This window comes from Equus caballus, chromosome 1 (genome assembly GCF_041296265.1).
Source record: "Equus caballus isolate H_3958 breed thoroughbred chromosome 1, TB-T2T, whole genome shotgun sequence".
Taxonomy (NCBI): Eukaryota; Metazoa; Chordata; class Mammalia; order Perissodactyla; family Equidae; genus Equus; species Equus caballus.
Window position 1 is genome coordinate 80,607,376 of NC_091684.1, and position 23,908 is coordinate 80,631,283.

General features: G+C 68.4%; 6 non-coding genes across 6 annotated transcripts; all 6 read left to right on the plus strand.

Moving 5' to 3' along the window:
* The first annotated feature begins 2,939 nt into the window (after nt 1–2,939).
* Nucleotides 2,940–3,058, plus strand: LOC138919519 (5S ribosomal RNA). Its single transcript, XR_011429742.1, has one exon. It is a non-coding gene; the product is annotated as a 5S ribosomal RNA (ribosomal RNA).
* Nucleotides 3,059–6,992: 3,934 nt separating this feature from the next.
* On the plus strand, nt 6,993–7,111 carry LOC138919520 (5S ribosomal RNA). The gene has a single exon (XR_011429747.1). It is a non-coding gene; the product is annotated as a 5S ribosomal RNA (ribosomal RNA).
* Nucleotides 7,112–11,033: 3,922 nt separating this feature from the next.
* LOC138919174 (5S ribosomal RNA) lies at nt 11,034–11,152 on the plus strand. Its single transcript, XR_011429150.1, has one exon. It is a non-coding gene; the product is annotated as a 5S ribosomal RNA (ribosomal RNA).
* A 3,918-nt stretch (nt 11,153–15,070) lies between these two features.
* Nucleotides 15,071–15,189, plus strand: LOC138919521 (5S ribosomal RNA). Its single transcript, XR_011429748.1, has one exon. It is a non-coding gene; the product is annotated as a 5S ribosomal RNA (ribosomal RNA).
* A 3,920-nt stretch (nt 15,190–19,109) lies between these two features.
* LOC138919176 (5S ribosomal RNA) lies at nt 19,110–19,228 on the plus strand. Its single transcript, XR_011429152.1, has one exon. It is a non-coding gene; the product is annotated as a 5S ribosomal RNA (ribosomal RNA).
* Nucleotides 19,229–23,139: 3,911 nt separating this feature from the next.
* Nucleotides 23,140–23,258, plus strand: LOC138919178 (5S ribosomal RNA). The gene has a single exon (XR_011429155.1). It is a non-coding gene; the product is annotated as a 5S ribosomal RNA (ribosomal RNA).
* The last annotated feature ends 650 nt before the right edge of the window (nt 23,259–23,908 follow it).

Below are 23,908 nucleotides of genomic sequence, written 5' to 3' on the forward strand. Positions count from 1 at the left end.
CTCCTGGCCTCTGTCTGCCAGAGGGAGTGGACGAGTCCCCCGAGAGGACATTTCCGTCCTCAGCGGCCAGCCCTTCCTGGCTCCTTGGCTTGAGCTTTCATATCGTGCGGCTCGGGCAGCTTTGAAAGTCTGCTCTTCCCCTGCCTGTGTCCGCGCAGACTATCGCGGAAAGGGGATCCGGGAAAGCGGGAGGGGAGTTTGCTCCAGGGGAGGAGAGCGGGGATGACAGGGAGGAGGAGAGGGGAGACTTGCCTCAGATCGCACGGACTTTTACATTTTCAAGGGGGGAATTCATCAAGGTAAGCCGTCTCTTCCCCACCGCAGACAGAAAGCAATAGTTGCTCGCTGTGGAGAAGCTGGGACATGCGGGCAGAGCAGGAAGAGAGGACCTCAACCTCCATCCTCTCACCGTTCAGCAATCATCCTGGGAGCGAATATCCTCGTGTTTCCCTTTTCCCGTGGGCCCCACTTTCCCTGCCAGAGCAGACCCAGGGCACCTGTGGCCTGCTTCCTGCTTGCCCGGGATGGCGGGGTGGCGGGGCGGGGCGGGCCGCGCGTCGCTCCCTGCAGGGTAGCGCCCTGGGTGGTTCTGGTTCCGACGGCTCCCCCAATCTGACCTCCGATGAGCGTGTTCTGCTGGGAGAACTGGGGCTGTGTCTCCGTAAGTTTCCCGGAGTGCGGGCCCGGAGGCTTGGTCTCAAACGAAGGCTCGGCAGCAAGGGCCGCCGTTCCTGCGAGGGACTCGCCCTCCCTGAGCGGCAGTTGCCTCATCTGGTTGGAAAGGGGGTCCTGTTAGTGCCTCGTCGGTGGCGTTGTTGCGAGCGCGGAAGCGGGAGCACGGAGCACACCGCTCAGCACGGAGCGCGGCACTGGTTGGTGCGCGCTCATCGTCTGCCGTCCTTCCCTGTGAGCATAGTGCTTTCCGCCGACATTCGCCCGGCACCTGCGGGCCGCGTGCCTGCTTGGGGCCGGACCCAGCAGCCGAGGACGCAGGTGCCAAAATCTCTGCCTTTGGGGGAGTTCGCCGCCTCGTGCCTGGGACGGGAGGACCGACGGCAGACCAACACGTCCCGACGAGAGGCGGCGTCCCCGACGACGGGACGCGGTGCCGTGGGAAATGGAGAGCCTGGCACAGCCGAGGTCCTGGTCAGACATGCGTTGATGGCGTCGCTCTCTTTCCCCCAGCCCGCCCCCCGCCCCCCACCCCGGCCCCCCGGCCCTTTCCTCTCCCTCGCGTCCCGAGGTCCCCTTTCCAACGGGATCCAAGAACGCCCACAGGGCCCAAACTCTTGAGATGGGCAGTGCAGACATCGTGCACTGGATCCCGGGTGGACGACGGGAGAGGGCTGCGGCCCAGAACCCTGAAGCCCAGAGGTCTCGGGACGGGGATACCGGTGACGTCGGGAGGCACCAACGGGTGTTCGGACGTGCGTTTCCCTCCCCGTAATCACACCGTGGCGCTCATCCGTCCATCCTCGGCGTGCTAGCCATCTTGGTAAAACTAAGGAGACTTAACGGGTGAGCTAACCTGTGGGAGACCCTGGGTAATGTCCCTACCTGCGCTCGAGCAGACTGTGGACGCTGTGGTCGTCGGGGAGGGGGTTCTGTACGTCTGGTAGATTGCGTTGGTTTCTCGGGCGAAGTTCTCCGTGTCCTGACTTTTCTGGCTGCTCGTTCTGTCAACTCAGGAAGTCCGGGGGCGCCCCGCAGAAAGAGGAAAAGAGCCAGAACGAAGAGGCGAAGAGAGAAGGAAAGAAACACACAAACACGCACGCGCACACAAAAACGCGCACACACAGAGCGAGAGCGAGAGCGAGAGCGAGAGCGAGAGCGAGCCCGAGCCCGGCTGCCTGTCCGTGGCTCCTGGGCGTCCGGGTCGCGGGACAGGGATCCCAGGAGCGCTGCACTCCTGAGACCCTGTCTGCACGTCCCAGGGCCCCAGGGGTGATCGCCAGCCCCAGGGCCCCCGCCTCCTTGCCCGGGCCCAGCTCAAGCACCACCGCCCTCCTGTGGGGAAGCTGCCTCTTGGGCAGGGCCTCTCTGTGTCAGCGTGAGCGTCTGTGTGTCTGTCCCGGGGGGTGTCTGTCTGGGTCCGTGTCTCGGATCCTCTCAATCTCTCTGTCTCTGCCTCTGTCTCTGTCTCTGTCTCTGTGTCTCTCAGGTCGGTCAGTCAGGAGCTGTCCAGGGTGGCCGCGGGGCCTGGGGTTGAGGGCGCGGTCCGGGTCCCGTGGGCGGGGCGCGGGGCGGGGCGGGGAAGGGTGGCCCGCCCTGGTCTCCCCGCGCCCCGCCGCCCGCCCCGGAGGGGTTTCCGGTGATGCCCTCTGGTCGCGCCGGTGGCTCCAGCTGGATTTGGGCAAGTTGGGGCCGGGCCGGAGCGGCGGCCGCCGGGGGTTGTTGGGCCCGGGTTCGTTGGGAGGCGCCTCGGGCCGGAGGGGCCTCGCCGGCCCGGGGCCCCGACGCGCCGACGCGCCGACGCGCCGACGCGCCCGACGCCCCGGGCCACCTGTCCCCGAGCAGAGCAGCCGGATGTCCTGCGACCCGTCGCCGGGATGCGGGCGGACAGGAGGCCTGGAGCGTCCGGGGCCGGCTTGGGAGAGCGCCTAGACTTGCGCCCCGCCCGCCCACAGTCCCCGGGGTGCCCGAGGCCTCCCGCGCCCTGGGCGGGCGGCAGGGCAGGGCAGGGCAGGGCAGGGCAGGGCAGGGCAGGGTTTGGCTGGCCGCGGCGGCGGCGGCGGCGGCGGCGGCGGCGGCGGCGGGAGGCAGTGGCAGGCAGGCGGCAGGCGGCGGAGCGCGGGGCGCAGGGGACGCGGGCGGCCGGTGCGCGTCACAGGGGCTCGGGCGCGCGCGTCACAGACGCCAGGCGACGGCGCGTCACAGGGGCCAGGCGACAGCGCGCGCGCGCGCGAGGCTTCTTAGGGGCGCCGGCGGCAGCCGCCAGCGTCTACGGCCATACCACCCTGAACGCGCCCGATCTCGTCTGATCTCGGAAGCTAAGCAGGGTCGGGCCTGGTTAGTACTTGGATGGGAGACCGCCTGGGAATACCGGGTGCTGTAGGCTTTTGCCTCCCGCCGCCTCCCTCTCCTTTTGCGCCCCCCCCCCGCCCCCCGGCCCCAGCGCCGCTCCCTCCACGCTCCTCCCGCCCCTCCTCCCTCCTCACCGGTCGCCCCATCGCCCCGCCACGCCCCCACCGCTGTCCAGCCGCGCGAGTGCCCCGCGGCCGCGGCCACCGCCGCCGCCGCCGCCGCCGCCGCCGCCCAGCCCTTCCACCTCGCGGCCCCACGGGAACCCAGGGCCAACCGGGGCCGGCCCCGCGTGGCCGTGCCCCCGACGCCGCCCTCGTCCGGCGGGCTCCCTCTGTCCTCGGCGGCCTCTTCCCACCCGCCAGGCTCCTGAGAGACCCTAGCGGTCCACTCGGCCGGCGCGGCACCCAAGCAGTTGGTCGAGTCGTGGTGTGCGATGGAACGGATCCCGCTCCGGGCTGCGGAGGCCCGGACAGCTTCAGCAAGCTGCCAGCAGCCCCTCCGTCTTCCAGAGCCCATCTAGGAAAGACCCCGGGTCAGGCCTCTCCAAACAGCACCTACAGAAGGACGGGGCCCACTGGGCTCGAGAGGAGCCTTCCGGGCCTGGCCATCCATCCCAAGCGGGACGGCTTCTGGATTTTCTGATGCCTGCGCCGTGTGTCAGCTTCTCCAAGTCGGTACCTGGCTGTCCTTGATACCGTCGTTCGCGAGAAACCCTCGTTTCCGCACCGGAGTTGGTACGGGTCCTTTTGTGTTGTCTTTCCTTAAAGACGTCCCCTTCCCCAAGTGTCTAAGTTTCAAGCGCCTCCCCCCGCTCCCCGGCTGGGATGCAACTCCGTCTCCGTCTTCGCTTTTGTCTTTTGGGGGGGGGGGGGTCCTGCCTTCGTTTGAAAGGTCGGTGTCTGGCTCCTCGTGGATCCCTTGCATCCGTTTTGATTCTGAACAGACTGGATGGAAGGATTAGGAATCTTGCTGCGCTGGCCCAGGGTTTTGGTGTCCCCTCACTCAGGTGCCTCACTCTGTCCTGCCCCCCTCCTGGCCTCTGTCTGCCAGAGGGAGTGGACGAGTCCCCCGAGAGGACATTTCCGTCCTCAGCGGCCAGCCCTTCCTGGCTCCTTGGCTTGAGCTTTCATATCGTGCGGCTCGGGCAGCTTTGAAAGTCTGCTCTTCCCCTGCCTGTGTCCGCGCAGACTATCGCGGAAAGGGGATCCGGGAAAGCGGGAGGGGAGTTTGCTCCAGGGGAGGAGAGCGGGGATGACAGGGAGGAGGAGAGGGGAGACTTGCCTCAGATCGCACGGACTTTTACATTTTCAAGGGGGGAATTCATCAAGGTAAGCCGTCTCTTCCCCACCGCAGACAGAAAGCAATAGTTGCTCGCTGTGGAGAAGCTGGGACATGCGGGCAGAGCAGGAAGAGAGGACCTCAACCTCCATCCTCTCACCGTTCAGCAATCATCCTGGGAGCGAATATCCTCGTGTTTCCCTTTTCCCGTGGGCCCCACTTTCCCTGCCAGAGCAGACCCAGGGCACCTGTGGCCTGCTTCCTGCTTGCCCGGGATGGCGGGGTGGCGGGGCGGGGCGGGCCGCGCGTCGCTCCCTGCAGGGTAGCGCCCTGGGTGGTTCTGGTTCCGACGGCTCCCCCAATCTGACCTCCGATGAGCGTGTTCTGCTGGGAGAACTGGGGCTGTGTCTCCGTAAGTTTCCCGGAGTGCGGGCCCGGAGGCTTGGTCTCAAACGAAGGCTCGGCAGCAAGGGCCGCCGTTCCTGCGAGGGACTCGCCCTCCCTGAGCGGCAGTTGCCTCATCTGGTTGGAAAGGGGGTCCTGTTAGTGCCTCGTCGGTGGCGTTGTTGCGAGCGCGGAAGCGGGAGCACGGAGCACACCGCTCAGCACGGAGCGCGGCACTGGTTGGTGCGCGCTCATCGTCTGCCGTCCTTCCCTGTGAGCATAGTGCTTTCCGCCGACATTCGCCCGGCACCTGCGGGCCGCGTGCCTGCTTGGGGCCGGACCCAGCAGCCGAGGACGCAGGTGCCAAAATCTCTGCCTTTGGGGGAGTTCGCCGCCTCGTGCCTGGGACGGGAGGACCGACGGCAGACCAACACGTCCCGACGAGAGGCGGCGTCCCCGACGACGGGACGCGGTGCCGTGGGAAATGGAGAGCCTGGCACAGCCGAGGTCCTGGTCAGACATGCGTTGATGGCGTCGCTCTCTTTCCCCCAGCCCGCCCCCCGCCCCCCACCCCGGCCCCCCGGCCCTTTCCTCTCCCTCGCGTCCCGAGGTCCCCTTTCCAACGGGATCCAAGAACGCCCACAGGGCCCAAACTCTTGAGATGGGCAGTGCAGACATCGTGCACTGGATCCCGGGTGGACGACGGGAGAGGGCTGCGGCCCAGAACCCTGAAGCCCAGAGGTCTCGGGACGGGGATACCGGTGACGTCGGGAGGCACCAACGGGTGTTCCGACGTGCGTTTCCCTCCCCGTAATCACACCGTGGCGCTCATCCGTCCATCCTCGGCGTGCTAGCCATCTTGGTAAAACTAAGGAGACTTAACGGGTGAGCTAACCTGTGGGAGACCCTGGGTAATGTCCCTACCTGCGCTCGAGCAGACTGTGGACGCTGTGGTCGTCGGGGAGGGGGTTCTGTACGTCTGGTAGATTGCGTTGGTTTCTCGGGCGAAGTTCTCCGTGTCCTGACTTTTCTGGCTGCTCGTTCTGTCAACTCAGGAAGTCCGGGGGCGCCCCGCAGAAAGAGGAAAAGAGCCAGAACGAAGAGGCGAAGAGAGAAGGAAAGAAACACACAAACACGCACGCGCACACAAAAACGCGCACACACAGAGCGAGAGCGAGAGCGAGAGCGAGAGCGAGAGCGAGCCCGAGCCCGGCTGCCTGTCCGTGGCTCCTGGGCGTCCGGGTCGCGGGACAGGGATCCCAGGAGCGCTGCACTCCTGAGACCCTGTCTGCACGTCCCAGGGCCCCAGGGGTGATCGCCAGCCCCAGGGCCCCCGCCTCCTTGCCCGGGCCCAGCTCAAGCACCACCGCCCTCCTGTGGGGAAGCTGCCTCTTGGGCAGGGCCTCTCTGTGTCAGCGTGAGCGTCTGTGTGTCTGTCCCGGGGGGTGTCTGTCTGGGTCCGTGTCTCGGATCCTCTCAATCTCTCTGTCTCTGCCTCTGTCTCTGTCTCTGTCTCTGTGTCTCTCAGGTCGGTCAGTCAGGAGCTGTCCAGGGTGGCCGCGGGGCCTGGGGTTGAGGGCGCGGTCCGGGTCCCGTGGGCGGGGCGCGGGGCGGGGCGGGGAAGGGTGGCCCGCCCTGGTCTCCCCGCGCCCCGCCGCCCGCCCCGGAGGGCTTTCCGGTGATGCCCTCTGGTCGCGCCGGTGGCTCCAGCTGGATTTGGGCAAGTTGGGGCCGGGCCGGAGCGGCGGCCGCCGGGGGTTGTTGGGCCCGGGTTCGTTGGGAGGCGCCTCGGGCCGGAGGGGCCTCGCCGGCCCGGGGCCCCGACGCGCCGACGCGCCGACGCGCCGACGCGCCCGACGCCCCGGGCCACCTGTCCCCGAGCAGAGCAGCCGGATGTCCTGCGACCCGTCGCCGGGATGCGGGCGGACAGGAGGCCTGGAGCGTCCGGGGCCGGCTTGGGAGAGCGCCTAGACTTGCGCCCCGCCCGCCCACAGTCCCCGGGGTGCCCGAGGCCTCCCGCGCCCTGGGCGGGCGGCAGGGCAGGGCAGGGCAGGGCAGGGCAGGGCAGGGCAGGGTTTGGCTGGCCGCGGCGGCGGCGGCGGCGGCGGCGGCGGCGGCGGCGGGAGGCAGTGGCAGGCAGGCGGCAGGCGGCGGAGCGCGGGGCGCAGGGGACGCGGGCGGCCGGTGCGCGTCACAGGGGCTCGGGCGCGCGCGTCACAGACGCCAGGCGACGGCGCGTCACAGGGGCCAGGCGACAGCGCGCGCGCGCGCGAGGCTTCTTAGGGGCGCCGGCGGCAGCCGCCAGCGTCTACGGCCATACCACCCTGAACGCGCCCGATCTCGTCTGATCTCGGAAGCTAAGCAGGGTCGGGCCTGGTTAGTACTTGGATGGGAGACCGCCTGGGAATACCGGGTGCTGTAGGCTTTTGCCTCCCGCCGCCTCCCTCTCCTTTTGCGCCCCCCCCCCGCCCCCCGGCCCCAGCGCCGCTCCCTCCACGCTCCTCCCGCCCCTCCTCCCTCCTCACCGGTCGCCCCATCGCCCCGCCACGCCCCCACCGCTGTCCAGCCGCGCGAGTGCCCCGCGGCCGCGGCCACCGCCGCCGCCGCCGCCGCCGCCGCCGCCCAGCCCTTCCACCTCGCGGCCCCACGGGAACCCAGGGCCAACCGGGGCCGGCCCCGCGTGGCCGTGCCCCCGACGCCGCCCTCGTCCGGCGGGCTCCCTCTGTCCTCGGCGGCCTCTTCCCACCCGCCAGGCTCCTGAGAGACCCTAGCGGTCCACTCGGCCGGCGCGGCACCCAAGCAGTTGGTCGAGTCGTGGTGTGCGATGGAACGGATCCCGCTCCGGGCTGCGGAGGCCCGGACAGCTTCAGCAAGCTGCCAGCAGCCCCTCCGTCTTCCAGAGCCCATCTAGGAAAGACCCCGGGTCAGGCCTCTCCAAACAGCACCTACAGAAGGACGGGGCCCACTGGGCTCGAGAGGAGCCTTCCGGGCCTGGCCATCCATCCCAAGCGGGACGGCTTCTGGATTTTCTGATGCCTGCGCCGTGTGTCAGCTTCTCCAAGTCGGTACCTGGCTGTCCTTGATACCGTCGTTCGCGAGAAACCCTCGTTTCCGCACCGGAGTTGGTACGGGTCCTTTTGTGTTGTCTTTCCTTAAAGACGTCCCCTTCCCCAAGTGTCTAAGTTTCAAGCGCCTCCCCCCGCTCCCCGGCTGGGATGCAACTCCGTCTCCGTCTTCGCTTTTGTCTTTTGGGGGGGGGGGGGTCCTGCCTTCGTTTGAAAGGTCGGTGTCTGGCTCCTCGTGGATCCCTTGCATCCGTTTTGATTCTGAACAGACTGGATGGAAGGATTAGGAATCTTGCTGCGCTGGCCCAGGGTTTTGGTGTCCCCTCACTCAGGTGCCTCACTCTGTCCTGCCCCCCTCCTGGCCTCTGTCTGCCAGAGGGAGTGGACGAGTCCCCCGAGAGGACATTTCCGTCCTCAGCGGCCAGCCCTTCCTGGCTCCTTGGCTTGAGCTTTCATATCGTGCGGCTCGGGCAGCTTTGAAAGTCTGCTCTTCCCCTGCCTGTGTCCGCGCAGACTATCGCGGAAAGGGGATCCGGGAAAGCGGGAGGGGAGTTTGCTCCAGGGGAGGAGAGCGGGGATGACAGGGAGGAGGAGAGGGGAGACTTGCCTCAGATCGCACGGACTTTTACATTTTCAAGGGGGGAATTCATCAAGGTAAGCCGTCTCTTCCCCACCGCAGACAGAAAGCAATAGTTGCTCGCTGTGGAGAAGCTGGGACATGCGGGCAGAGCAGGAAGAGAGGACCTCAACCTCCATCCTCTCACCGTTCAGCAATCATCCTGGGAGCGAATATCCTCGTGTTTCCCTTTTCCCGTGGGCCCCACTTTCCCTGCCAGAGCAGACCCAGGGCACCTGTGGCCTGCTTCCTGCTTGCCCGGGATGGCGGGGTGGCGGGGCGGGGCGGGCCGCGCGTCGCTCCCTGCAGGGTAGCGCCCTGGGTGGTTCTGGTTCCGACGGCTCCCCCAATCTGACCTCCGATGAGCGTGTTCTGCTGGGAGAACTGGGGCTGTGTCTCCGTAAGTTTCCCGGAGTGCGGGCCCGGAGGCTTGGTCTCAAACGAAGGCTCGGCAGCAAGGGCCGCCGTTCCTGCGAGGGACTCGCCCTCCCTGAGCGGCAGTTGCCTCATCTGGTTGGAAAGGGGGTCCTGTTAGTGCCTCGTCGGTGGCGTTGTTGCGAGCGCGGAAGCGGGAGCACGGAGCACACCGCTCAGCACGGAGCGCGGCACTGGTTGGTGCGCGCTCATCGTCTGCCGTCCTTCCCTGTGAGCATAGTGCTTTCCGCCGACATTCGCCCGGCACCTGCGGGCCGCGTGCCTGCTTGGGGCCGGACCCAGCAGCCGAGGACGCAGGTGCCAAAATCTCTGCCTTTGGGGGAGTTCGCCGCCTCGTGCCTGGGACGGGAGGACCGACGGCAGACCAACACGTCCCGACGAGAGGCGGCGTCCCCGACGACGGGACGCGGTGCCGTGGGAAATGGAGAGCCTGGCACAGCCGAGGTCCTGGTCAGACATGCGTTGATGGCGTCGCTCTCTTTCCCCCAGCCCGCCCCCCGCCCCCCACCCCGGCCCCCCGGCCCTTTCCTCTCCCTCGCGTCCCGAGGTCCCCTTTCCAACGGGATCCAAGAACGCCCACAGGGCCCAAACTCTTGAGATGGGCAGTGCAGACATCGTGCACTGGATCCCGGGTGGACGACGGGAGAGGGCTGCGGCCCAGAACCCTGAAGCCCAGAGGTCTCGGGACGGGGATACCGGTGACGTCGGGAGGCACCAACGGGTGTTCGGACGTGCGTTTCCCTCCCCGTAATCACACCGTGGCGCTCATCCGTCCATCCTCGGCGTGCTAGCCATCTTGGTAAAACTAAGGAGACTTAACGGGTGAGCTAACCTGTGGGAGACCCTGGGTAATGTCCCTACCTGCGCTCGAGCAGACTGTGGACGCTGTGGTCGTCGGGGAGGGGGTTCTGTACGTCTGGTAGATTGCGTTGGTTTCTCGGGCGAAGTTCTCCGTGTCCTGACTTTTCTGGCTGCTCGTTCTGTCAACTCAGGAAGTCCGGGGGCGCCCCGCAGAAAGAGGAAAAGAGCCAGAACGAAGAGGCGAAGAGAGAAGGAAAGAAACACACAAACACGCACGCGCACACAAAAACGCGCACACACAGAGCGAGAGCGAGAGCGAGAGCGAGAGCGAGAGCGAGCCCGAGCCCGGCTGCCTGTCCGTGGCTCCTGGGCGTCCGGGTCGCGGGACAGGGATCCCAGGAGCGCTGCACTCCTGAGACCCTGTCTGCACGTCCCAGGGCCCCAGGGGTGATCGCCAGCCCCAGGGCCCCCGCCTCCTTGCCCGGGCCCAGCTCAAGCACCACCGCCCTCCTGTGGGGAAGCTGCCTCTTGGGCAGGGCCTCTCTGTGTCAGCGTGAGCGTCTGTGTGTCTGTCCCGGGGGGTGTCTGTCTGGGTCCGTGTCTCGGATCCTCTCAATCTCTCTGTCTCTGCCTCTGTCTCTGTCTCTGTCTCTGTGTCTCTCAGGTCGGTCAGTCAGGAGCTGTCCAGGGTGGCCGCGGGGCCTGGGGTTGAGGGCGCGGTCCGGGTCCCGTGGGCGGGGCGCGGGGCGGGGCGGGGAAGGGTGGCCCGCCCTGGTCTCCCCGCGCCCCGCCGCCCGCCCCGGAGGGCTTTCCGGTGATGCCCTCTGGTCGCGCCGGTGGCTCCAGCTGGATTTGGGCAAGTTGGGGCCGGGCCGGAGCGGCGGCCGCCGGGGGTTGTTGGGCCCGGGTTCGTTGGGAGGCGCCTCGGGCCGGAGGGGCCTCGCCGGCCCGGGGCCCCGACGCGCTGACGCGCCGACGCGCCGACGCGCCCGACGCCCCGGGCCACCTGTCCCCGAGCAGAGCAGCCGGATGTCCTGCGACCCGTCGCCGGGATGCGGGCGGACAGGAGGCCTGGAGCGTCCGGGGCCGGCTTGGGAGAGCGCCTAGACTTGCGCCCCGCCCGCCCACAGTCCCCGGGGTGCCCGAGGCCTCCCGCGCCCTGGGCGGGCGGCAGGGCAGGGCAGGGCAGGGCAGGGCAGGGCAGGGCAGGGTTTGGCTGGCCGCGGCGGCGGCGGCGGCGGCGGCGGGAGGCAGTGGCAGGCAGGCGGCAGGCGGCGGAGCGCGGGGCGCAGGGGACGCGGGCGGCCGGTGCGCGTCACAGGGGCTCGGGCGCGCGCGTCACAGACGCCAGGCGACGGCGCGTCACAGGGGCCAGGCGACAGCGCGCGCGCGCGCGAGGCTTCTTAGGGGCGCCGGCGGCAGCCGCCAGCGTCTACGGCCATACCACCCTGAACGCGCCCGATCTCGTCTGATCTCGGAAGCTAAGCAGGGTCGGGCCTGGTTAGGACTTGGATGGGAGACCGCCTGGGAATACCGGGTGCTGTAGGCTTTTGCCTCCCGCCGCCTCCCTCTCCTTTTGCGCCCCCCCCCCGCCCCCCGGCCCCAGCGCCGCTCCCTCCACGCTCCTCCCGCCCCTCCTCCCTCCTCACCGGTCGCCCCATCGCCCCGCCACGCCCCCACCGCTGTCCAGCCGCGCGAGTGCCCCGCGGCCGCGGCCACCGCCGCCGCCGCCGCCGCCGCCGCCCAGCCCTTCCACCTCGCGGCCCCACGGGAACCCAGGGCCAACCGGGGCCGGCCCCGCGTGGCCGTGCCCCCGACGCCGCCCTCGTCCGGCGGGCTCCCTCTGTCCTCGGCGGCCTCTTCCCACCCGCCAGGCTCCTGAGAGACCCTAGCGGTCCACTCGGCCGGCGCGGCACCCAAGCAGTTGGTCGAGTCGTGGTGTGCGATGGAACGGATCCCGCTCCGGGCTGCGGAGGCCCGGACAGCTTCAGCAAGCTGCCAGCAGCCCCTCCGTCTTCCAGAGCCCATCTAGGAAAGACCCCGGGTCAGGCCTCTCCAAACAGCACCTACAGAAGGACGGGGCCCACTGGGCTCGAGAGGAGCCTTCCGGGCCTGGCCATCCATCCCAAGCGGGACGGCTTCTGGATTTTCTGATGCCTGCGCCGTGTGTCAGCTTCTCCAAGTCGGTACCTGGCTGTCCTTGATACCGTCGTTCGCGAGAAACCCTCGTTTCCGCACCGGAGTTGGTACGGGTCCTTTTGTGTTGTCTTTCCTTAAAGACGTCCCCTTCCCCAAGTGTCTAAGTTTCAAGCGCCTCCCCCCGCTCCCCGGCTGGGATGCAACTCCGTCTCCGTCTTCGCTTTTGTCTTTTGGGGGGGGGGGGTCCTGCCTTCGTTTGAAAGGTCGGTGTCTGGCTCCTCGTGGATCCCTTGCATCCGTTTTGATTCTGAACAGACTGGATGGAAGGATTAGGAATCTTGCTGCGCTGGCCCAGGGTTTTGGTGTCCCCTCACTCAGGTGCCTCACTCTGTCCTGCCCCCCTCCTGGCCTCTGTCTGCCAGAGGGAGTGGACGAGTCCCCCGAGAGGACATTTCCGTCCTCAGCGGCCAGCCCTTCCTGGCTCCTTGGCTTGAGCTTTCATATCGTGCGGCTCGGGCAGCTTTGAAAGTCTGCTCTTCCCCTGCCTGTGTCCGCGCAGACTATCGCGGAAAGGGGATCCGGGAAAGCGGGAGGGGAGTTTGCTCCAGGGGAGGAGAGCGGGGATGACAGGGAGGAGGAGAGGGGAGACTTGCCTCAGATCGCACGGACTTTTACATTTTCAAGGGGGGAATTCATCAAGGTAAGCCGTCTCTTCCCCACCGCAGACAGAAAGCAATAGTTGCTCGCTGTGGAGAAGCTGGGACATGCGGGCAGAGCAGGAAGAGAGGACCTCAACCTCCATCCTCTCACCGTTCAGCAATCATCCTGGGAGCGAATATCCTCGTGTTTCCCTTTTCCCGTGGGCCCCACTTTCCCTGCCAGAGCAGACCCAGGGCACCTGTGGCCTGCTTCCTGCTTGCCCGGGATGGCGGGGTGGCGGGGCGGGGCGGGCCGCGCGTCGCTCCCTGCAGGGTAGCGCCCTGGGTGGTTCTGGTTCCGACGGCTCCCCCAATCTGACCTCCGATGAGCGTGTTCTGCTGGGAGAACTGGGGCTGTGTCTCCGTAAGTTTCCCGGAGTGCGGGCCCGGAGGCTTGGTCTCAAACGAAGGCTCGGCAGCAAGGGCCGCCGTTCCTGCGAGGGACTCGCCCTCCCTGAGCGGCAGTTGCCTCATCTGGTTGGAAAGGGGGTCCTGTTAGTGCCTCGTCGGTGGCGTTGTTGCGAGCGCGGAAGCGGGAGCACGGAGCACACCGCTCAGCACGGAGCGCGGCACTGGTTGGTGCGCGCTCATCGTCTGCCGTCCTTCCCTGTGAGCATAGTGCTTTCCGCCGACATTCGCCCGGCACCTGCGGGCCGCGTGCCTGCTTGGGGCCGGACCCAGCAGCCGAGGACGCAGGTGCCAAAATCTCTGCCTTTGGGGGAGTTCGCCGCCTCGTGCCTGGGACGGGAGGACCGACGGCAGACCAACACGTCCCGACGAGAGGCGGCGTCCCCGACGACGGGACGCGGTGCCGTGGGAAATGGAGAGCCTGGCACAGCCGAGGTCCTGGTCAGACATGCGTTGATGGCGTCGCTCTCTTTCCCCCAGCCCGCCCCCCGCCCCCCACCCCGGCCCCCCGGCCCTTTCCTCTCCCTCGCGTCCCGAGGTCCCCTTTCCAACGGGATCCAAGAACGCCCACAGGGCCCAAACTCTTGAGATGGGCAGTGCAGACATCGTGCACTGGATCCCGGGTGGACGACGGGAGAGGGCTGCGGCCCAGAACCCTGAAGCCCAGAGGTCTCGGGACGGGGATACCGGTGACGTCGGGAGGCACCAACGGGTGTTCGGACGTGCGTTTCCCTCCCCGTAATCACACCGTGGCGCTCATCCGTCCATCCTCGGCGTGCTAGCCATCTTGGTAAAACTAAGGAGACTTAACGGGTGAGCTAACCTGTGGGAGACCCTGGGTAATGTCCCTACCTGCGCTCGAGCAGACTGTGGACGCTGTGGTCGTCGGGGAGGGGGTTCTGTACGTCTGGTAGATTGCGTTGGTTTCTCGGGCGAAGTTCTCCGTGTCCTGACTTTTCTGGCTGCTCGTTCTGTCAACTCAGGAAGTCCGGGGGCGCCCCGCAGAAAGAGGAAAAGAGCCAGAACGAAGAGGCGAAGAGAGAAGGAAAGAAACACACAAACACGCACGCGCACACAAAAACGCGCACACACAGAGCGAGAGCGAGAGCGAGAGCGAGAGCGAGAGCGAGCCCGAGCCCGGCTGCCTGTCCGTGGCTCCTGGGCGTCCGGGTCGCGGGACAGGGATCCCAGGAGCGCTGCACTCCTGAGACCCTGTCTGCACGTCCCAGGGCCCCAGGGGTGATCGCCAGCCCCAGGGCCCCCGCCTCCTTGCCCGGGCCCAGCTCAAGCACCACCGCCCTCCTGTGGGGAAGCTGCCTCTTGGGCAGGGCCTCTCTGTGTCAGCGTGAGCGTCTGTGTGTCTGTCCCGGGGGGTGTCTGTCTGGGTCCGTGTCTCGGATCCTCTCAATCTCTCTGTCTCTGCCTCTGTCTCTGTCTCTGTCTCTGTGTCTCTCAGGTCGGTCAGTCAGGAGCTGTCCAGGGTGGCCGCGGGGCCTGGGGTTGAGGGCGCGGTCCGGGTCCCGTGGGCGGGGCGCGGGGCGGGGCGGGGAAGGGTGGCCCGCCCTGGTCTCCCCGCGCCCCGCCGCCCGCCCCGGAGGGCTTTCCGGTGATGCCCTCTGGTCGCGCCGGTGGCTCCAGCTGGATTTGGGCAAGTTGGGGCCGGGCCGGAGCGGCGGCCGCCGGGGGTTGTTGGGCCCGGGTTCGTTGGGAGGCGCCTCGGGCCGGAGGGGCCTCGCCGGCCCGGGGCCCCGACGCGCCGACGCGCCGACGCGCCGACGCGCCCGACGCCCCGGGCCACCTGTCCCCGAGCAGAGCAGCCGGATGTCCTGCGACCCGTCGCCGGGATGCGGGCGGACAGGAGGCCTGGAGCGTCCGGGGCCGGCTTGGGAGAGCGCCTAGACTTGCGCCCCGCCCGCCCACAGTCCCCGGGCTGCCCGAGGCCTCCCGCGCCCTGGGCGGGCGGCAGGGCAGGGCAGGGCAGGGCAGGGCAGGGCAGGGCAGGGTTTGGCTGGCCGCGGCGGCGGCGGCGGCGGCGGCGGGAGGCAGTGGCAGGCAGGCGGCAGGCGGCGGAGCGCGGGGCGCAGGGGACGCGGGCGGCCGGTGCGCGTCACAGGGGCTCGGGCGCGCGCGTCACAGACGCCAGGCGACGGCGCGTCACAGGGGCCAGGCGACAGCGCGCGCGCGCGCGAGGCTTCTTAGGGGCGCCGGCGGCAGCCGCCAGCGTCTACGGCCATACCACCCTGAACGCGCCCGATCTCGTCTGATCTCGGAAGCTAAGCAGGGTCGGGCCTGGTTAGTACTTGGATGGGAGACCGCCTGGGAATACCGGGTGCTGTAGGCTTTTGCCTCCCGCCGCCTCCCTCTCCTTTTGCGCCCCCCCCCCCGCCCCCCGGCCCCAGCGCCGCTCCCTCCACGCTCCTCCCGCCCCTCCTCCCTCCTCACCGGTCGCCCCATCGCCCCGCCACGCCCCCACCGCTGTCCAGCCGCGCGAGTGCCCCGCGGCCGCGGCCACCGCCGCCGCCGCCGCCGCCGCCGCCCAGCCCTTCCACCTCGCGGCCCCACGGGAACCCAGGGCCAACCGGGGCCGGCCCCGCGTGGCCGTGCCCCCGACGCCGCCCTCGTCCGGCGGGCTCCCTCTGTCCTCGGCGGCCTCTTCCCACCCGCCAGGCTCCTGAGAGACCCTAGCGGTCCACTCGGCCGGCGCGGCACCCAAGCAGTTGGTCGAGTCGTGGTGTGCGATGGAACGGATCCCGCTCCGGGCTGCGGAGGCCCGGACAGCTTCAGCAAGCTGCCAGCAGCCCCTCCGTCTTCCAGAGCCCATCTAGGAAAGACCCCGGGTCAGGCCTCTCCAAACAGCACCTACAGAAGGACGGGGCCCACTGGGCTCGAGAGGAGCCTTCCGGGCCTGGCCATCCATCCCAAGCGGGACGGCTTCTGGATTTTCTGATGCCTGCGCCGTGTGTCAGCTTCTCCAAGTCGGTACCTGGCTGTCCTTGATACCGTCGTTCGCGAGAAACCCTCGTTTCCGCACCGGAGTTGGTACGGGTCCTTTTGTGTTGTCTTTCCTTAAAGACGTCCCCTTCCCCAAGTGTCTAAGTTTCAAGCGCCTCCCCCCGCTCCCCGGCTGGGATGCAACTCCGTCTCCGTCTTCGCTTTTGTCTTTTGGGGGGGGGGGGGTCCTGCCTTCGTTTGAAAGGTCGGTGTCTGGCTCCTCGTGGATCCCTTGCATCCGTTTTGATTCTGAACAGACTGGATGGAAGGATTAGGAATCTTGCTGCGCTGGCCCAGGGTTTTGGTGTCCCCTCACTCAGGTGCCTCACTCTGTCCTGCCCCCCTCCTGGCCTCTGTCTGCCAGAGGGAGTGGACGAGTCCCCCGAGAGGACATTTCCGTCCTCAGCGGCCAGCCCTTCCTGGCTCCTTGGCTTGAGCTTTCATATCGTGCGGCTCGGGCAGCTTTGAAAGTCTGCTCTTCCCCTGCCTGTGTCCGCGCAGACTATCGCGGAAAGGGGATCCGGGAAAGCGGGAGGGGAGTTTGCTCCAGGGGAGGAGAGCGGGGATGACAGGGAGGAGGAGAGGGGAGACTTGCCTCAGATCGCACGGACTTTTACATTTTCAAGGGGGGAATTCATCAAGGTAAGCCGTCTCTTCCCCACCGCAGACAGAAAGCAATAGTTGCTCGCTGTGGAGAAGCTGGGACATGCGGGCAGAGCAGGAAGAGAGGACCTCAACCTCCATCCTCTCACCGTTCAGCAATCATCCTGGGAGCGAATATCCTCGTGTTTCCCTTTTCCCGTGGGCCCCACTTTCCCTGCCAGAGCAGACCCAGGGCACCTGTGGCCTGCTTCCTGCTTGCCCGGGATGGCGGGGTGGCGGGGCGGGGCGGGCCGCGCGTCGCTCCCTGCAGGGTAGCGCCCTGGGTGGTTCTGGTTCCGACGGCTCCCCCAATCTGACCTCCGATGAGCGTGTTCTGCTGGGAGAACTGGGGCTGTGTCTCCGTAAGTTTCCCGGAGTGCGGGCCCGGAGGCTTGGTCTCAAACGAAGGCTCGGCAGCAAGGGCCGCCGTTCCTGCGAGGGACTCGCCCTCCCTGAGCGGCAGTTGCCTCATCTGGTTGGAAAGGGGGTCCTGTTAGTGCCTCGTCGGTGGCGTTGTTGCGAGCGCGGAAGCGGGAGCACGGAGCACACCGCTCAGCACGGAGCGCGGCACTGGTTGGTGCGCGCTCATCGTCTGCCGTCCTTCCCTGTGAGCATAGTGCTTTCCGCCGACATTCGCCCGGCACCTGCGGGCCGCGTGCCTGCTTGGGGCCGGACCCAGCAGCCGAGGACGCAGGTGCCAAAATCTCTGCCTTTGGGGGAGTTCGCCGCCTCGTGCCTGGGACGGGAGGACCGACGGCAGACCAACACGTCCCGACGAGAGGCGGCGTCCCCGACGACGGGACGCGGTGCCGTGGGAAATGGAGAGCCTGGCACAGCCGAGGTCCTGGTCAGACATGCGTTGATGGCGTCGCTCTCTTTCCCCCAGCCCGCCCCCCGCCCCCCACCCCGGCCCCCCGGCCCTTTCCTCTCCCTCGCGTCCCGAGGTCCCCTTTCCAACGGGATCCAAGAACGCCCACAGGGCCCAAACTCTTGAGATGGGCAGTGCAGACATCGTGCACTGGATCCCGGGTGGACGACGGGAGAGGGCTGCGGCCCAGAACCCTGAAGCCCAGAGGTCTCGGGACGGGGATACCGGTGACGTCGGGAGGCACCAACGGGTGTTCGGACGTGCGTTTCCCTCCCCGTAATCACACCGTGGCGCTCATCCGTCCATCCTCGGCGTGCTAGCCATCTTGGTAAAACTAAGGAGACTTAACGGGTGAGCTAACCTGTGGGAGACCCTGGGTAATGTCCCTACCTGCGCTCGAGCAGACTGTGGACGCTGTGGTCGTCGGGGAGGGGGTTCTGTACGTCTGGTAGATTGCGTTGGTTTCTCGGGCGAAGTTCTCCGTGTCCTGACTTTTCTGGCTGCTCGTTCTGTCAACTCAGGAAGTCCGGGGGCGCCCCGCAGAAAGAGGAAAAGAGCCAGAACGAAGAGGCGAAGAGAGAAGGAAAGAAACACACAAACACGCACGCGCACACAAAAACGCGCACACACAGAGCGAGAGCGAGAGCGAGAGCGAGAGCGAGAGCGAGCCCGAGCCCGGCTGCCTGTCCGTGGCTCCTGGGCGTCCGGGTCGCGGGACAGGGATCCCAGGAGCGCTGCACTCCTGAGACCCTGTCTGCACGTCCCAGGGCCCCAGGGGTGATCGCCAGCCCCAGGGCCCCCGCCTCCTTGCCCGGGCCCAGCTCAAGCACCACCGCCCTCCTGTGGGGAAGCTGCCTCTTGGGCAGGGCCTCTCTGTGTCAGCGTGAGCGTCTGTGTGTCTGTCCCGGGGGGTGTCTGTCTGGGTCCGTGTCTCGGATCCTCTCAATCTCTCTGTCTCTGCCTCTGTCTCTGTCTCTGTCTCTGTGTCTCTCAGGTCGGTCAGTCAGGAGCTGTCCAGGGTGGCCGCGGGGCCTGGGGTTGAGGGCGCGGTCCGGGTCCCGTGGGCGGGGCGCGGGGCGGGGCGGGGAAGGGTGGCCCGCCCTGGTCTCCCCGCGCCCCGCCGCCCGCCCCGGAGGGCTTTCCGGTGATGCCCTCTGGTCGCGCCGGTGGCTCCAGCTGGATTTGGGCAAGTTGGGGCCGGGCCGGAGCGGCGGCCGCCGGGGGTTGTTGGGCCCGGGTTCGTTGGGAGGCGCCTCGGGCCGGAGGGGCCTCGCCGGCCCGGGGCCCCGACGCGCTGACGCGCCGACGCGCCGACGCGCCCGACGCCCCGGGCCACCTGTCCCCGAGCAGAGCAGCCGGATGTCCTGCGACCCGTCGCCGGGATGCGGGCGGACAGGAGGCCTGGAGCGTCCGGGGCCGGCTTGGGAGAGCGCCTAGACTTGCGCCCCGCCCGCCCACAGTCCCCGGGGTGCCCGAGGCCTCCCGCGCCCTGGGCGGGCGGCAGGGCAGGGCAGGGCAGGGCAGGGCAGGGCAGGGCAGGGTTTGGCTGGCCGCGGCGGCGGCGGCGGCGGCGGCGGGAGGCAGTGGCAGGCAGGCGGCAGGCGGCGGAGCGCGGGGCGCAGGGGACGCGGGCGGCCGGTGCGCGTCACAGGGGCTCGGGCGCGCGCGTCACAGACGCCAGGCGACGGCGCGTCACAGGGGCCAGGCGACAGCGCGCGCGCGCGCGAGGCTTCTTAGGGGCGCCGGCGGCAGCCGCCAGCGTCTACGGCCATACCACCCTGAACGCGCCCGATCTCGTCTGATCTCGGAAGCTAAGCAGGGTCGGGCCTGGTTAGGACTTGGATGGGAGACCGCCTGGGAATACCGGGTGCTGTAGGCTTTTGCCTCCCGCCGCCTCCCTCTCCTTTTGCGCCCCCCCCCCCGCCCCCCGGCCCCAGCGCCGCTCCCTCCACGCTCCTCCCGCCCCTCCTCCCTCCTCACCGGTCGCCCCATCGCCCCGCCACGCCCCCACCGCTGTCCAGCCGCGCGAGTGCCCCGCGGCCGCGGCCACCGCCGCCGCCGCCGCCGCCGCCGCCCAGCCCTTCCACCTCGCGGCCCCACGGGAACCCAGGGCCAACCGGGGCCGGCCCCGCGTGGCCGTGCCCCCGACGCCGCCCTCGTCCGGCGGGCTCCCTCTGTCCTCGGCGGCCTCTTCCCACCCGCCAGGCTCCTGAGAGACCCTAGCGGTCCACTCGGCCGGCGCGGCACCCAAGCAGTTGGTCGAGTCGTGGTGTGCGATGGAACGGATCCCGCTCCGGGCTGCGGAGGCCCGGACAGCTTCAGCAAGCTGCCAGCAGCCCCTCCGTCTTCCAGAGCCCATCTAGGAAAGACCCCGGGTCAGGCCTCTCCAAACAGCACCTACAGAAGGACGGGGCCCACTGGGCTCGAGAGGAGCCTTCCGGGCCTGGCCATCCATCCCAAGCGGGACGGCTTCTGGATTTTCTGATGCCTGCGCCGTGTGTCAGCTTCTCCAAGTCGGTACCTGGCTGTCCTTGATACCGTCGTTCGCGAGAAACCCTCGTTTCCGCACCGGAGTTGGTACGGGTCCTTTTGTGTTGTCTTTCCTTAAAGACGTCCCCTTCCCCAAGTGTCTAAGTTTCAAGCGCCTCCCCCCGCTCCCCGGCTGGGATGCAACTCCGTCTCCGTCTTCGCTTTTGTCTTTTGGGGGGGGGGGGGGTCCTGCCTTCGTTTGAAAGGTCGGTGTCTGGCTCCTCGTGGATCCCTTGCATCCGTTTTGATTCTGAACAGACTGGATGGAAGGATTAGGAATCTTGCTGCGCTGGCCCAGGGTTTTGGTGTCCCCTCACTCAGGTGCCTCACTCTGTCCTGCCCCCCTCCTGGCCTCTGTCTGCCAGAGGGAGTGGACGAGTCCCCCGAGAGGACATTTCCGTCCTCAGCGGCCAGCCCTTCCTGGCTCCTTGGCTTGAGCTTTCATATCGTGCGGCTCGGGCAGCTTTGAAAGTCTGCTCTTCCCCTGCCTGTGTCCGCGCAGACTATCGCGGAAAGGGGATCCGGGAAAGCGGGAGGGGAGTTTGCTCCAGGGGAGGAGAGCGGGGATGACAGGGAGGAGGAGAGGGGAGACTTGCCTCAGATCGCACGGACTTTTACATTTTCAAGGGGGGAATTCATCAAGGTAAGCCGTCTCTTCCCCACCGCAGACAGAAAGCAATAGTTGCTCGCTGTGGAGAAGCTGGGACATGCGGGCAGAGCAGGAAGAGAGGACCTCAACCTCCATCCTCTCACCGTTCAGCAATCATCCTGGGAGCGAATATCCTCGTGTTTCCCTTTTCCCGTGGGCCCCACTTTCCCTGCCAGAGCAGACCCAGGGCACCTGTGGCCTGCTTCCTGCTTGCCCGGGATGGCGGGGTGGCGGGGCGGGGCGGGCCGCGCGTCGCTCCCTGCAGGGTAGCGCCCTGGGTGGTTCTGGTTCCGACGGCTCCCCCAATCTGACCTCCGATGAGCGTGTTCTGCTGGGAGAACTGGGGCTGTGTCTCCGTAAGTTTCCCGGAGTGCGGGCCCGGAGGCTTGGTCTCAAACGAAGGCTCGGCAGCAAGGGCCGCCGTTCCTGCGAGGGACTCGCCCTCCCTGAGCGGCAGTTGCCTCATCTGGTTGGAAAGGGGGTCCTGTTAGTGCCTCGTCGGTGGCGTTGTTGCGAGCGCGGAAGCGGGAGCACGGAGCACACCGCTCAGCACGGAGCGCGGCACTGGTTGGTGCGCGCTCATCGTCTGCCGTCCTTCCCTGTGAGCATAGTGCTTTCCGCCGACATTCGCCCGGCACCTGCGGGCCGCGTGCCTGCTTGGGGCCGGACCCAGCAGCCGAGGACGCAGGTGCCAAAATCTCTGCCTTTGGGGGAGTTCGCCGCCTCGTGCCTGGGACGGGAGGACCGACGGCAGACCAACACGTCCCGACGAGAGGCGGCGTCCCCGACGACGGGACGCGGTGCCGTGGGAAATGGAGAGCCTGGCACAGCCGAGGTCCTGGTCAGACATGCGTTGATGGCGTCGCTCTCTTTCCCCCAGCCCGCCCCCCGCCCCCCACCCCGGCCCCCCGGCCCTTTCCTCTCCCTCGCGTCCCGAGGTCCCCTTTCCAACGGGATCCAAGAACGCCCACAGGGCCCAAACTCTTGAGATGGGCAGTGCAGACATCGTGCACTGGATCCCGGGTGGACGACGGGAGAGGGCTGCGGCCCAGAACCCTGAAGCCCAGAGGTCTCGGGACGGGGATACCGGTGACGTCGGGAGGCACCAACGGGTGTTCCGACGTGCGTTTCCCTCCCCGTAATCACACCGTGGCGCTCATCCGTCCATCCTCGGCGTGCTAGCCATCTTGGTAAAACTAAGGAGACTTAACGGGTGAGCTAACCTGTGGGAGACCCTGGGTAATGTCCCTACCTGCGCTCGAGCAGACTGTGGACGCTGTGGTCGTCGGGGAGGGGGTTCTGTACGTCTGGTAGATTGCGTTGGTTTCTCGGGCGAAGTTCTCCGTGTCCTGACTTTTCTGGCTGCTCGTTCTGTCAACTCAGGAAGTCCGGGGGCGCCCCGCAGAAAGAGGAAAAGAGCCAGAACGAAGAGGCGAAGAGAGAAGGAAAGAAACACACAAACACGCACGCGCACACAAAAACGCGCACACACAGAGCGAGAGCGAGAGCGAGAGCGAGAGCGAGAGCGAGCCCGAGCCCGGCTGCCTGTCCGTGGCTCCTGGGCGTCCGGGTCGCGGGACAGGGATCCCAGGAGCGCTGCACTCCTGAGACCCTGTCTGCACGTCCCAGGGCCCCAGGGGTGATCGCCAGCCCCAGGGCCCCCGCCTCCTTGCCCGGGCCCAGCTCAAGCACCACCGCCCTCCTGTGGGGAAGCTGCCTCTTGGGCAGGGCCTCTCTGTGTCAGCGTGAGCGTCTGTGTGTCTGTCCCGGGGGGTGTCTGTCTGGGTCCGTGTCTCGGATCCTCTCAATCTCTCTGTCTCTGCCTCTGTCTCTGTCTCTGTCTCTGTGTCTCTCAGGTCGGTCAGTCAGGAGCTGTCCAGGGTGGCCGCGGGGCCTGGGGTTGAGGGCGCGGTCCGGGTCCCGTGGGCGGGGCGCGGGGCGGGGCGGGGAAGGGTGGCCCGCCCTGGTCTCCCCGCGCCCCGCCGCCCGCCCCGGAGGGCTTTCCGGTGATGCCCTCTGGTCGCGCCGGTGGCTCCAGCTGGATTTGGGCAAGTTGGGGCCGGGCCGGAGCGGCGGCCGCCGGGGGTTGTTGGGCCCGGGTTCGTTGGGAGGCGCCTCGGGCCGGAGGGGCCTCGCCGGCCCGGGGCCCCGACGCGCTGACGCGCCGACGCGCCGACGCGCCCGACGCCCCGGGCCACCTGTCCCCGAGCAGAGCAGCCGGATGTCCTGCGACCCGTCGCCGGGATGCGGGCGGACAGGAGGCCTGGAGCGTCCGGGGCCGGCTTGGGAGAGCGCCTAGACTTGCGCCCCGCCCGCCCACAGTCCCCGGGGTGCCCGAGGCCTCCCGCGCCCTGGGCGGGCGGCAGGGCAGGGCAGGGCAGGGCAGGGCAGGGTTTGGCTGGCCGCGGCGGCGGCGGCGGCGGCGGCGGGAGGCAGTGGCAGGCAGGCGGCAGGCGGCGGAGCGCGGGGCGCAGGGGACGCGGGCGGCCGGTGCGCGTCACAGGGGCTCGGGCGCGCGCGTCACAGACGCCAGGCGACGGCGCGTCACAGGGGCCAGGCGACAGCGCGCGCGCGCGCGAGGCTTCTTAGGGGCGCCGGCGGCAGCCGCCAGCGTCTACGGCCATACCACCCTGAACGCGCCCGATCTCGTCTGATCTCGGAAGCTAAGCAGGGTCGGGCCTGGTTAGGACTTGGATGGGAGACCGCCTGGGAATACCGGGTGCTGTAGGCTTTTGCCTCCCGCCGCCTCCCTCTCCTTTTGCGCCCCCCCCCCCGCCCCCCGGCCCCAGCGCCGCTCCCTCCACGCTCCTCCCGCCCCTCCTCCCTCCTCACCGGTCGCCCCATCGCCCCGCCACGCCCCCACCGCTGTCCAGCCGCGCGAGTGCCCCGCGGCCGCGGCCACCGCCGCCGCCGCCGCCGCCGCCGCCCAGCCCTTCCACCTCGCGGCCCCACGGGAACCCAGGGCCAACCGGGGCCGGCCCCGCGTGGCCGTGCCCCCGACGCCGCCCTCGTCCGGCGGGCTCCCTCTGTCCTCGGCGGCCTCTTCCCACCCGCCAGGCTCCTGAGAGACCCTAGCGGTCCACTCGGCCGGCGCGGCACCCAAGCAGTTGGTCGAGTCGTGGTGTGCGATGGAACGGATCCCGCTCCGGGCTGCGGAGGCCCGGACAGCTTCAGCAAGCTGCCAGCAGCCCCTCCGTCTTCCAGAGCCCATCTAGGAAAGACCCCGGGTCAGGCCTCTCCAAACAGCACCTACAGAAGGACGGGGCCCACTGGGCTCGAGAGGAGCCTTCCGGGCCTGGCCATCCATCCCAAGCGGGACGGCTTCTGGATTTTCTGATGCCTGCGCCGTGTGTCAGCTTCTCCAAGTCGGTACCTGGCTGT